The sequence below is a fragment of the Martes martes genome (genome assembly GCF_963455335.1).
Source record: "Martes martes genome assembly, chromosome: 4".
NCBI classification, from domain to species: domain Eukaryota; kingdom Metazoa; phylum Chordata; class Mammalia; order Carnivora; family Mustelidae; genus Martes; species Martes martes.
The window spans coordinates 121,544,363-121,558,102 of record NC_137891.1 but is presented as its reverse complement, the minus strand read 5'-3'; positions in this window follow the sequence as shown (position 1 = coordinate 121,558,102).

Here is a 13,740-nt window from a genome sequence, read left to right as displayed (position 1 = left end):
AAGAATGTGGTTATGTTTTTCTCCCATGAGGGGCCTTCTTCCTCTCCAGGGACCTGCAGGGGAGAAAAAAAAAAAAAAAAAAAAGTTTGCTTCCTGGATTTCCAGTTTCCACACCTGGCCTGAGACTGGCTAGGCTACAAGGAGAGGCTCAGGAGAGTGAGCCCAGGGACATTTGCTTACATGATAGAGCAGCAGTTAGGAGAGGCCGAACAATGAGCTCAGAGTTACCCAACAACTAGGCTGGCAGATCTGGGAGGGAGTGAGCCCGAAGGTGTCAGCAGGGGCAACTCTCCCTGCCCCTATTGCATGGAATAAAAAGTTTGTTTTGTTCTAGGAAAGAATGAAGCCAAAACAGAGCATCAGTGCTGAGAAATGGAAAGAGAAAGAATCCTGAAGATGCTGTTGGGTCTCTGGACACAAACCTTTCTGAGGCCAGCCCTGCCTTTCTTCTCCTCGCTCGGGGGTACCAGTAAATTCTCTTTTTCTGCTTGAGATAGTTTGAGTTGGGTTTCTGTAACTTGCAGTCACAGTGTTCTAACAAATAGAAGTTCTGTAAACATTAAAAGAATAATAGACGACTATAAAAGATGAATAAATGAAAAAAAGTCAATTTACAGAATTGTGTCTTTGGTAGCATTCTATTTGTGTATGTAAAGTGTGTTTTGTGTGTGAATTTTATTTTATCTTATTTCATTTCACTTTTGTTTTGTTTTGTTTTGTTTTGTAAATGCCTAGGAACAACTGGAAGAACACTCATTACATTGTTAGCAAGAGATAAGACTGGGGAATTCTTACAGTCCTAGACTTAGTTACCGATAATGGGCATGTATTACCTTCATAATAAAAATACTAAATGTAGGGGCTCCTGGGTGGCTCAGTGGGTTAAAGCCTCTGCCTTCGGCTCAGGTCATAATCCCAGGGTCCTGGGATCGAGCCCCACATTGGGCTCTCCGCTCAGCGGGGAGCCTGCTTCCTCCTCTCTCTCTCTACCTGCCTCTCTGCCCACTTGTGATCTCTATCTGTCAAATAAATGAAATCTTTAAAGGGCCCACAGGAAAAGGCAGATAATGCAAAGTTACATTAGCCCTCTTTAAAAAAAAAATACTAAATGTAAAAAGAAAAGGTAAAAAAGTTAGTTAGTCACTGAATGGACCAGATACTTGCCTGCCCCCAAAGCCTTGATTTTCTTGGCAGAGAGAAGAGAGAATTAGAGGCAGAAAATAGAATAGGTTCTGCTGTTATCCAATCAATACTATATTGATTGAGCTGGTAAGGCAGGGAGAAATAGACAGACTTAGTTACATACAACTAAGAGAGTTTGCGTCATAGGAAATGAAATGCTCCGAGCCTAACCGGTCGATGAAAATACAAAAAGAGCCGAAAAGTGACCATTACTATTTAAGTCTCACAGTTTGGGAATGGGGAAGGTGGGTGTGGGAGGGGGAAGCAATATCTCTGTAGAGGTGCCAATTGGAGACTGGAACCTGCTGACAAGAAGACAGAGGGAGCCTCTGCAGGTGCTCAGAACTTGCAACATTACCACTTCCGGTTACATGGGCGGCCAGGAAGCCCTCGTTGAAACAGTCACTTTAAAGGGAAGACAGTAGAGGAGAGGAGGTGGAGAGAGCTCTTGCGGAAGGATTAGGAAGAGTCAGCGAGTCACCGGAATTAAAAAGGTTAATCCAGAAGCAGAAACTCTCCCACCAACCGAGGTGGGATGGACCCCAAGAGGGTGGCTTGAATGAATTCTGTTACCTCATTCAAAGGACTCAGAGTAAAGGAGACCCCCAGGACTATATATGTAAAATATATTGCCTCTGATCCATAGTACATCAACTTCCAGGAGTTAATAAAAGAAAGTTTTAATCTCTCAGTAACTACAGATTTCACAGATTTTTGCAAATCTGGCATGTAGTAAAGAAATCTGAGCTGGGTTGATACTTTAGGGCAAACGTACCAGAAAGAACACGAGGTGAGAGGGATTGAGTCAGAGGCAGTATCAGCTTCTATTTTCAGAAAACAGCCACTCTGGACACAAACCAAAAAGGTAAGCAGTGTGTATGCACTTGCCCTGAGACCGAGTCCACATCAGTCTCTGGTCACAGCTGCACACAGAGATAGCAAAGCACTATCTCCCTATCCGGGGAACTAAGATAAAGATTGCATATGACAACATAGTTTTTCCACAAAGAAAATTTGCATCAGCAGTCACCACGCCTCTGAGTTGATACTTTCTGGCCTCCTCGCTGATCAACAGCTTGTAGTCTAAGTTCTTTCTCCACCCAGAAGCCCACTTGCCATACTAATCACCCCTGGACACACTTATCATTCGAGGGCATCCCTATTTTAGCAGCTAGATAGAGGCAGAGGCTGACCTCAAGCGCAAGTATTCTCGGACTGATTTCATCTTTGGCTTTGTTCTTCTTTCTTTGAAACCTGGATTTATGGCAAGCCAGGCCATCCATCCATCCCCATCCATTTAATCAGGAAAGTGTCAGCACTAATGGCAGGTGCTAGCGAGATGGAGTCAAATGAGACATTAATGGAACCAGACGTGAGTAAGATGATGCTGCCGTTATGATGGCATGACCATGCTTACTACCCCACTCTCGAAACTTCAGTTCCTTCAACCTTAAAATGCAACTAAAGGTCAGTACCTTTTGGAGTTGGACTGAGGGATGTCAATTGCCTAGAACTGCTCCCTAAGTCAGTTATTATTATAACTATTATAACTATTATACAGACTATTAGTGGAGGAGACAGCGGAATACACCACAGGTTACAAGGTCATGCCCCCTACATAATCTAGGATGCTCGCCTCATTTTCTCATCAACGATTAGCAATCTTAATTCCACGTGCAACCTTCATGCTCCTTTGCCGTGTAACCCAACACATTCACAGGTTCTGGGGATTAGGACGTGGGCATGGGAAAGTATGAATTGTTCTGTGTACCACAGCTATAAATCTAGGTGTGGAATTGCTGAATAATAGAGTTAACATGGATTTTCAATTTTGCTTCATAATGTCAAATTATTTTCCAAATTAATCACACCAATTTATACTCATTCCAGCAAAGTAAGAGCTCTGCTTGCTCCACACCTCATTAACACATCCTGCTCAGACTTCTAAAAATTTTCCCATCTGGGGGGTGTAAAACTATATCTCAAAATTTGGATTTTTATTTTGCTAATACTGAGATTGAGTATTTTAATATGTTGATTGGTCACATGGGTTTCCTCTTCTGTGAATTGCCTGCTTTTCTATTTGGTTGCTAGCTTTTTTCCTTAAAATTCATAGCGATTCTTTATTCATTTGAATATTAGTATATTGTCAGTTAAATACTATAAATATTTTCTCCCCATTTAGGTTATGTTCTGATGAACCAAAGCTTCTACTCTGATTGTGCTCAGATTTCTTCAATATTTTTCTTTACAAATTATATTTTTGTGTGTTTAAAAGAATTTAGAAAATTCTTTCTTATCCTGTTGGCATAAGGAAGGTCTCTTATATTTACTTCCAAAAATTTTAAAGTTTTTCCCTTCATATTTATGTTTCTAATCCACCTGAAGTTGATGTTTTTGGCATGATGTGAGGCAAAGATCTAATTACATTATGTCTTCTGTCAGCTGGATAACCAGTTGTCCAAGACCATTTATATCATAGATCAAGTTCCTCATATTCCATGTCCATTTGGGGGCTTTCTCTTATATTCTATTAGTCAATTTATTTCTTCTTCTGCCAGTATCACAGTTGCTTCATGCATTACCTCTGTAACACATCTCTATATTCGATTAGACAAATCTCTACTACCTTTGTTCCTTTTTGACAGTACCTTAGATTTCTTGATTCTTTATGTTTACATATATTTTAGACCCAGCTCAATTTCTTCAAAACACCCTGTTGAGTTTTTTATTACAACTTCACTGTGACTATGCATTATTTGTGGTAGAGTTGAACTCTTCACAATAACAAACACCCCTATTCATGAACATGATATATTTCTACTTACTTAAACATTCTCTAATGTCTTACAATAAAGTTATATGATGTTTTCATAAAAATCTTGCAAAATATTTGGTGAGAGTTATTCCCAGGTATATTATAGTTTTGCTGTACTTGAAAATGATATATTTTTCAAAGTACATTTTCTTACTCTTTTTGTTAGTAATTGATATTAATCTCAAAGCTATCAAATTATATTATTAATTTTAATTTTCAATTTTATTTTAATTCTAATTATTAATTTATTAATTTTTATAATTTCCCATAGTTTTTTATTTTTCTATGTGGCTAATTACATCATCTATGAAGTAATGGTAATTTAAAAAAAACCTTGTTATTCCTTTTCTTTTTTTTTTTTAGGATTTTATTTATTTATTTGACACAGAGAGAGAGATTACAAGTAGGCAGAGAGGCAGACAGTGGCGGCAGGGTGGTGGGGGAGCAGGCTCCCTGCTGAGCAGAGAGCCCTATGCGTGGCTCGATCCCAGGACCCTGAGACTATGACCTGAGCCGAAGGCAGAGGCTTAACCCACTGAGCCACCCAGGTGCTCCCTTTTCTTTTCTAACTCTGTGGCTAGGACTTCCAGTATGTGTTGGCTAGACATAGCATTTGCAGACATTCTTCCCATCTTACGGATTTCTAAAGGAATGCTTCTAACCTTTCACCAGTGAGTAATATTGTTATGAGTCTTTGGGAAATATTTTTTATCAGCTCAAGGGATGTAATATCTATTCCTAGTTGATTAAGAGTTTCTGTTTGCTTGTTTGTTTGCTTGTTTGTCTTAACATGAATATTAAATTTTATACAACAATTTGTTTGCAACTATTGAGATGAGCATGTGTTTATTCTTCATTAACCTATAATTTAGTGAATTACATTAATTGATATTTCAAAGGTTAAACTATTCTCTGTTCTAAGGATAAACTCAATTTCTGTATTGTCTAATCATATCTTTCATGCTTTTTGGAATATTTTATCTATCAATTACTGAGAAAGATACATTTAAATGATTCCCTATAGTGAAGAATATGACAATTTCTCTTTGTAATTATGTCACATTTCCTTTTATGCTATTGAAGCTATGTTATTAGGTATGTAAAAATTGAGTCATTTTATCTTTCCAGTGAGTAAAGTTTGTTATCATTCCTGAAGGATCTCCTTTGTCTATCAAGTTTTTTGCCCTAACATCTATTTTATATGATTAGATATACTCCAACTCTTTTTTTAAATATTTGCCTAAAATATCTCTTTAATTCCAACTCCTCTTTATTTATATTTTAGGCATGTCTCTGATAACCAGCTCAGACATAGATTTTTATTTTTTTTAAAGATTTTATTTATTTGTCAGAGAGAGAGGGCACGCACACAAGCAAGCAGAGTGGCAGGCAGAGGTGGAGAGAGAAGCAGGCTCCCTGCCGAGCAAGGAGCTCCATGCGGGACTTGATTCCAGGACCCTGGAATCATGACCTGAGCTGAACAGAGCGGCTTAACTGACTGAGCCACCCAGGCATTCCTAGATTTTGATTTTTTAATTCAATCTCACAACCTGCTTTCAACTGGAAGTTTAGTCCACTTACTTTTATTGATACATTTTAATTTGTCTCTATCATCCATTTTTAAACTTTCTATTTGTTATGACTTTTCTGGTTTTTTTCCTTCTTGCCTTATTTTAATTTATTCAATTTTTTAATTCCAAAAATTTCCCTCCTCTGGTTTTGTAATTATAAGCTTTATTTTTGTTCATTAAGTAGTTCCTTTGAAATCAGAATATGCATGTTAACCTAACAGAGTCTATACTTATTATCTTTATAACCTTCCCAAATATATAAGGATGTGAGAATGTCTTAACTCCTATAATCACTCTACCTTAAAATCTATTATTTTTTAATTCCACAAGTTGTACTTTTATTTTTTATTTTTTGTATTTTTTTGTATTCAGGTTTATCCAACCATTGTGCCTTTTCCATTACTCAACATCAGTTTTTGTTACTCAAACTTTCCTTCTGGATAATTTTCCTTCTTTTTAGAAAATTTTTTTTTAAGTTTTTTTTTTTGTTTGTTTATCTGTTTGTTTTTAGTTTTAAGTGATCTCTACACCCAACATGGGGCTCAAATTTACAACCCCAAGATCAGAAGCGTCATGTTCCACTGAATGAGCCAGCCAGGCTTGCCTCATTTTCCTCCTTCTTGAAGACACTCTTTGAAGTTCTTTAACTAAGAGTTTATTGATGTTAAATTTTCTCAGTGTGTGTTTATCCAAACTACCTCTATTTTATCCCCATTTTGAAAAATAGTTTTGGTAGAGAAAGTTAGTATTTACTAAATACCCATATAATTCTCTTCATTTCTCACTCTCTTTTGCAGATGGTGTGGGACTTTGTGACTCATTCTGGTCCAAGGACTGTAATTACAAAAAATGTTTCCCTTCAAGAAAAAGGTAGTTAGAATCTGTGTTCCTCCGTGTTCCTCTTTCCCTTGTGAAATGATCTCATCGCTCATGTAACCCTTGGTGATGTAGCTAGAAAGAGCAGAGCCGCTGTCAGCCCGAGTCCCTCAGTGACTGTGTAGAGCAGGGCACACTCTGACCTATCCTTGATGCATAATGCAAGCGATAAACTTTTGTTAAGCCACAGAGGTTTCAGCCTTAATTTGTTACTACAGCATAATCTAACTTATTCTGATGAGCAGTTTTAATGGGTAAGTAATTATTTCAGTTACTGTCCGTCAGCACACTTAAAATCACCTGTCTCATTGTTATTGCTTTATTAGTAAACTGTATTTTTGGCTTTGGGATAATTTTAATATCTTCTGTCTTTGGCATTCTGAAGTTTTGCAACAATGTGTTTAGGTGATTATGTGTCTGTGTCTGTGTTTAAATTTATTTCATTGAGGGTCCTCTGGGTTTTAGAATCTGAGGTTACTATCTTTCATTAGTTCTGAAATGCCTCATTAATCGGTCCTCAAATATTGTTTTTTCCTTTCCTGTATTATCTCCTCTTGAAATTCTGATTAGAGGCATACTAAGCCCTCTCATTCTATCCTCCGTGACTGAACATCTCTGTCGTATTTCCTAGCAATTTTCTCTCTGCGCTGCATTTTGTGTAAGGTTTCCCAATCCGTGCTTCCCACTCCCTAATTCTCTGTCAGCTATGGTTTCCTCCACTCTCAATTCTTCCACTGGGTTTTTAATTTCAATCTTTTCATCTTTCCTTTCTAGAAGTTCTATTTTGTTATTTTTCAAATGCGATGGATATTTCTATATTCTCTATCTCCTTCCTCACATTTTTATTTCCTTTATAATTTATTTTACCATGTTAAACATTCATTTTACTTTTAAATTTATCCGTATATCTAACAAATGATTTATATATTTTATCACTTATGCTAAGTGTTTCAGAGTAAGAGAAGTGCTCTATCTATTTTTATTTTAATATTTTTATTACTTCAAATTGCTTATACCTTAGAATATACAAAACTTAACACTGGATTCTTCCCTGTTCCTAGATGTCTAATTCTGTGTCCAGCTGTCACTATGGGCACAAATCTCAATATATAACATTCATTACTGTAGCTAAACCAATCACCCTACATCTGCTGATAAGTGTGTCTTTCTCATGTCACTAAGTCAGCCTCCAACTGGCCTTATCTCTACTGCAAACTTCATGATTTTAATTCAGGAGTTTATGATTATTTCTAAATCTCAAGATCTACCCCCTTCTTTCCATATCTCTAGACTGCTGCTGTGTTTTGGAGAATGTCCAAAAATCTGACCTTTGGATAAGGGGATGAGAGTGTACAAATTTTTGCTTCTTAGTACCATCTGCCTGGGAATAAAAATCTCTGGGCAGGAAGAAATAAGAAAAGAAGGAAGACAATTTTGGGGAAATCTGTATATACATCCTTCCTACTATGGAGAACATGAGGGTAAGTATCCTGTATCCCAGTGATGAGTTTTCAATAATTAGGGGTAGTTTCAACAACAATTTGATCTACTATCTACTCCTTGTTATAAATCCTGGCTTATGAATTATACTAAAATTATCCTGCATTTTCTAACTGATGTATGGCTTGTGATCCTGTGTCAGTCCAATTCTTACAGTAAGGAGCAGGTATTACGTGTTTTGTAAACTTTCAAGACTAAATCATCTCAGCAACGTTTATTTATTTCATGTGATAAAACAGATCCCACACTGTTCAAAAAAACAAAAACAAAAAACAAAAACCCTGAATTTGTTTTCAAGTGTACGCTTGACCCTTCATACATGTAGGTGTGATGGCCAGCATTCTAGGTGTGAATTTTAGGTATAACAATGTTCACAAGGAATGTTTACCTTAACAATATTTACAGGTTTCTCATTTAAAGCATATGGATTCATCTTCAATATCAGCACACGAGACCTCCTTTAGTCCCTTAACAAACTTTCTACTACCCAACACCAAATGTCAATATTCAATATCAAAGTAGCCAATATCAAATCTTGGTTGGGAGAACTAATTTTTATAAAACACTGTTGAATGAAATACAGCCTATCTGTATTAGTGTCTTAAGACTGCTGTAATAAAGTTCCACAAATTGGGTGCCTTAAAACAACAGAAATGTATGCTCTCATAGTCTGGAAGCCAGAGTCTGAATCAAAGGTTTGGCAGAACCAGCCTCCCTCTGACACCTCTGTGGAAGGGTCCTTCCTTGCCTCTTCCAGCTTCTTGCAGCCCCAGGTGTCCCTTAGCTTGAGGCCACATAACTCGTCTTTCCCTTCATCTTCCCTCTATGATTCTGTCCTCACACAGCACCTTTCTCTCTGTCTCACTTCCTCTTACAAGAATACCTCCTACTCCAGTACAACCTCATCTAAATAATTATATCTGCAATGTCTCTATTTCCAAATAAAGTTACTTTCTAAGGTACTGGGGATTAAGACTTCAACATATTTTTTTTGGAGGACACATTTCAACCCAAAGACATTATTTACTCCTCCAAAGAGAAGATTTTATCTTCTAAATAGGCTTGGATCCCACTATATATGAACCACAGGAATTTGCCTTCTCTGGACTACGTGTAGATGCCAGATTTTCACCTTTCATTAAACAATGCTGTAAGAGGGCGCCTGGGTGGCTCAGTGGGTTAAAGCCTCTGCCTTCGGCTCAGGTCATGATCCCATGGTCCTGGGATGGAGCCCCGCATCGGGCTCTCTGCTCCATGGAGAGCCTGCTTTCTCCTCTCTCTCTGCCTGCCTCTCTGCCTACTTGTGATCTCTGTCTGTCAAATAAATAAACAAAATCTTTAAAACAAACAAAAAAAACCAATGTTGTAAGAAATAGCTTAATGAATGCCACTATTGTATTTACTAATCAAATTTATTAAGAACCCTGCCCCCTTTGATTTATTTTCAGAACCAAACACGACAAAAATTTTCCCCCTGAATAACTCCTAGGTTTTCATTTAGAGTCAATGAAAACCATATATCAAATATGTGTTTTTTTCTTTTCTTTTTTTTTTATTATGTATTTTTTCTTGCTTTGGTTGCTAGGAAGCTTAAAAACTCAGCCACAATTTAATTTAACAACTTCGTAGGATGCTGCAGCTACATATCTTCATTTTTATTTCTCCTCTGGTATTGATACTTTATTTTCATTTGGATATTGAGTAGTTTTTAAAATTGTTTCTTATATTATTATGAGTCACTTGAATACTTTGTTTAAAAATGTTAGTAATAAGTAAGTGGGGGAAAAAAAAAAAAAGTAAAATTCTCTCTCTCCCTCCTTCTCCGCCTCCCCTACTTTCCTTCTCCATGTCTCTCTTCTTTATTCACAGCAGATTTTCTTCCTGTCCCAGCTTATCCATCACTGAATGACTGACCAAAGACTATGAGCCATCAGCACTCAGTACTCTGGTTTACATTTTAGATGGATGATTCAAACAGTACACAGGTCAACAAAGCAAGGCAAGATGCTCACTTTATTCTTGATGAAATCAACTGATAAATCTCCTCGACTTCCTTCAAGAAAGGTCAGGGGAAAAAAGTAGCATAGGATCCATGCAACAGTAAAAATAAAAGAAATCTGGAAAATTAGAGGAAATAAGTAGAAAAAATTAAATCCCTGAAAATCACACTGAGAACACCAAGGAATAGAATTTAAACTGAAGAAAATTGGACATGGAGGGCAAGCTATTGAAAAAAAATCACATAGAATTTAGTGGAAAATGACACAGAATGAAAGTGACGAGGGGGAAGATGAAAGAGGCAGAAAACAAACAAGAGAAAACTGACAGGAATGACTGCTATCTTTGAAGCTGTGAATGAATACATGGAACCAAAAAAATTTACATAATAGAAGAATTTTCTGAAATCAAAAAGATCTTAAAATTACATTTTGAAAGGGCTCACCACATTCCAAGAAAATTTAATAAAAGCTTTTTTTTCTGGAACTTCAAGGACTGTGAAAAAAAAAAAAAAACTATGGTCATCCAGGCCAAAGGAAAAATGTCATCCTCAAAAATGAAATCAGACAATATTAGATGCTAGGAGAAAATGGAACAGTGGTTAGTGAATATTAAAGGAAAAAAATTTCTATGCCTGGTCTAACCTTTCATATGTAATGGTAAGAAAAAGAAATTCTCAAATACATAAGAACTCAAGAAGCATAACATTTATGAACTTCTGAAGAATCTGTCAGCAAAAAAAAAATCAGGACAATGAACAGACGAGTAACAATAATGAATTCATGAATGAGAAAGTCATGAGGTAGAAAAGGTTTGGTGATGAGCTTTGAATCTCTTTGTACATGAAATTATATTTAAGTAACTAGGATTCTATGCCATAAAATGAAATACAATTGCTATAACACTTAGAAGAAAAATTATATAATATAAAGAATAATATTTTGATGATAATAGAGAGAGAGACAAGAATCATGTTTGCTCTCCAAACTAACAGAAAGGGGGACGGTGGGGAGAAGAAAATAGTCTAAGTAGATTAATTTCATCATCTTTCACCATCATTTCATTTCTAAGGTAAACTAAGAAGTATAAATGTAAACATATAATTTAATACACTTTACAACTTCCAAATTGCTAGAGTGTGGTAGGTGGCCTTCTCAAGTGGCTCCCAGTGATCCCCAACTCCTGGTAGCATGCCTTTATGTCTAGGCTAGACATAATGACTTGTCTCTAACAAAGAGAATGTGGCAAAGTGATGGATTTCAGTTCCGAAGTTGCGCTTTTAAAGACTGTGAGTTCCATCTTGCTGACACCCTTTCTCTGCCTCTTCTCTCACACTTGTTTTGATTAAGCCAGCTGCCATGTTGTGAGCGGCCCTATGCTGAGGCCCACATGACAGGAAACGGAGGCTCTCTAGCTGCCCAAGAGGAACTAAATCCTGTCAACAACCATGTGGGGAAGCTTGAAAGCGGATCCTCCCCAACGGGAGCCTTCAGCTGAGCACGGTGCCCAGCACAACACCTGTGAAAACCAAACAGGACAAACCCTGAAGCGGAGGACTCAGCTGAGCCATGCCAGGATTCCTGACCCACAGAACGTACAAGGTTAATGAGTGTGCCGTTTTAAGCTGCTAGGGTTGGGGGTAGTTTGTTCCACAGCAAAAGATAACTACTACACAGAGGAAGATAAAAAGAAAAACAAAGCAAAACGAGAATGAAGAAAACAGATCTTAAAGCAAAAGAGAAAACAAAGGAACAAGCATTCAAAATGTATACAGACCCAACAGATAAAGTTAAACATATCTCATTAAAATAATTTCAAGTAGGATAGAATAAACCATTTTTTAAAAAAATGATTAAATGGGACAAAGAGAGATACTTTATGACAGCAAAGAATACACAACTGCTTCATAAGCAATGAAGTTAGTATTGCTAGTATGAATCTTCATATATCAAATAATATAAAATACATAAAGGAAAACTTCAAGAAATAAAAAAATAAGTAAAAGAAATGTTAGGAGACTTTTCCCAAAGTGTCATTCCCACAAGGCTCCAAACATCCCCTCATCTGTCTCCATGTTCCAGGCTTCCCCAACCCCTGAAACTCTTCCACTGAGTCCTCTGGAATTTGTGATTCCTCTCCCACATCAGTTTTCATTGCTACCACTCCGGTTCAAGCCACTATTATTTCTTGCCTGGGTTACTGCAATCGCTCCTTGCCCATTCAGATTTCTCCATTGTTCTCTATGATCCCTTCTAGATACAGCAGCCACGATAATCCTTCCAAAATATGCCTGACCACGTCACTCCTCTGCTCTAAACTCTCTGGTAGCTGCCCATTTCATTCAGTGTGTAAGCCCAAGTCTTTTGTTACACTCTCTGAGCCTTATATCACCTGTCCCAACGCTGTGGTCACCCTCAGTCCTCCTCCTTCTCACCCCGGCTTTTTCCAGTCCAGCCACACTGACATCCTGGCTGTTTCTTAAAAACTCCAGCCACATGCTCACCTTGTGGCCTATGCCTAACTGTTCTCTCTCCCGGGAATGTTCTTTTCTCAGAAGTCCACACAGTCATTCCCTTACCAACTCCAAATTGTTTCTTGAATGTCATCTTCTCAATAAAATTTATCCTGATCATTATATTTAACCTTTCAACCGACACTCTCCTGTCTTCCCAATCTCCTTTATCCTACTTTATTTTTTCAAAACACTTTCTAATATACCATAGAATTTACTTACTTAATTTATGTTTATTGTTTATTGTCTGCCTCTTCCCACACTCACATTAGAGTATAAGCTCCATAAGAGCATTAACTTCTGTTTCATTTATTTATGTAGTTCAAGTATCTAGAAAGGTGCCTAGTACATAATGGGCACTCAAAAGATATTTGTCGACTGACCAAATACATGATTCTCATCCTTGTCAAAGGTAATGCCTCTTTTCATAATAAATACAGGGCAATCTGCTCCTTAACACTGTGAAAGGAAAGTCATAAACTACCTACACATATAATTTTTTAAAAAATTCAAAGTGATGCCTTAACTGTAATATAAAGGAAAAAGTAAATGTGTGATTCATTATGGAACTGCTCAGGCATCCCTAAACTAAAAGACGCAATGAAGCAATCAGATGCCTGCATTCATCTGTGGAATCCCCATGAAATGGACAGCCATAAAATGAACTGTGTTGGTGATTCAAATTCCAAACACTGTATTGCCATTCAATGTACTGCACTCCAGGAAAAGTCAATACATCTTAAAACTATGTGAAAAACACTTTATGTTTATATATAAAAGAGACTCTAGGCTCCAGTAAATGTAAGTAGTTTTTTCATCTACATGAACGGACAGTAGAATAATCAAGTCACACCAAATGCAGGAAATTCTTTGCTATGCAGTACTAGCCTGGGCACTGCAAGATACCTGGCATCTTTGGCCCCACCAACTACATTCCAGCAGTTCTCCCTCCCCAGCCCCTGGGACAAACAAAATCACTCTGGTAAATTTCTAAAACAACTCCCGGAGATAGATCCATCCCAACAGACTGGTTCTGTAAATCCAGTAGCCTGCTTTTCTATTGTCCTTGGCTACCTCTCTATAGAATTTGACCTGTTAATAAACTCCTCTTCACTTCTCCTTCCTTCCTTGGCTTCCGAGTCATGGCACTCCTGCAGCTTTCCCAATTTCACTTCCGCAGTTCCTGCCAGGTGTCATTGACTCTTCCCCTCCCCTTGCCCATCTCCAATGCCCTTCCTTAAAAAAAAAAAAAAGATTTATTTGAGAGAAAGAGATAGCAAGAG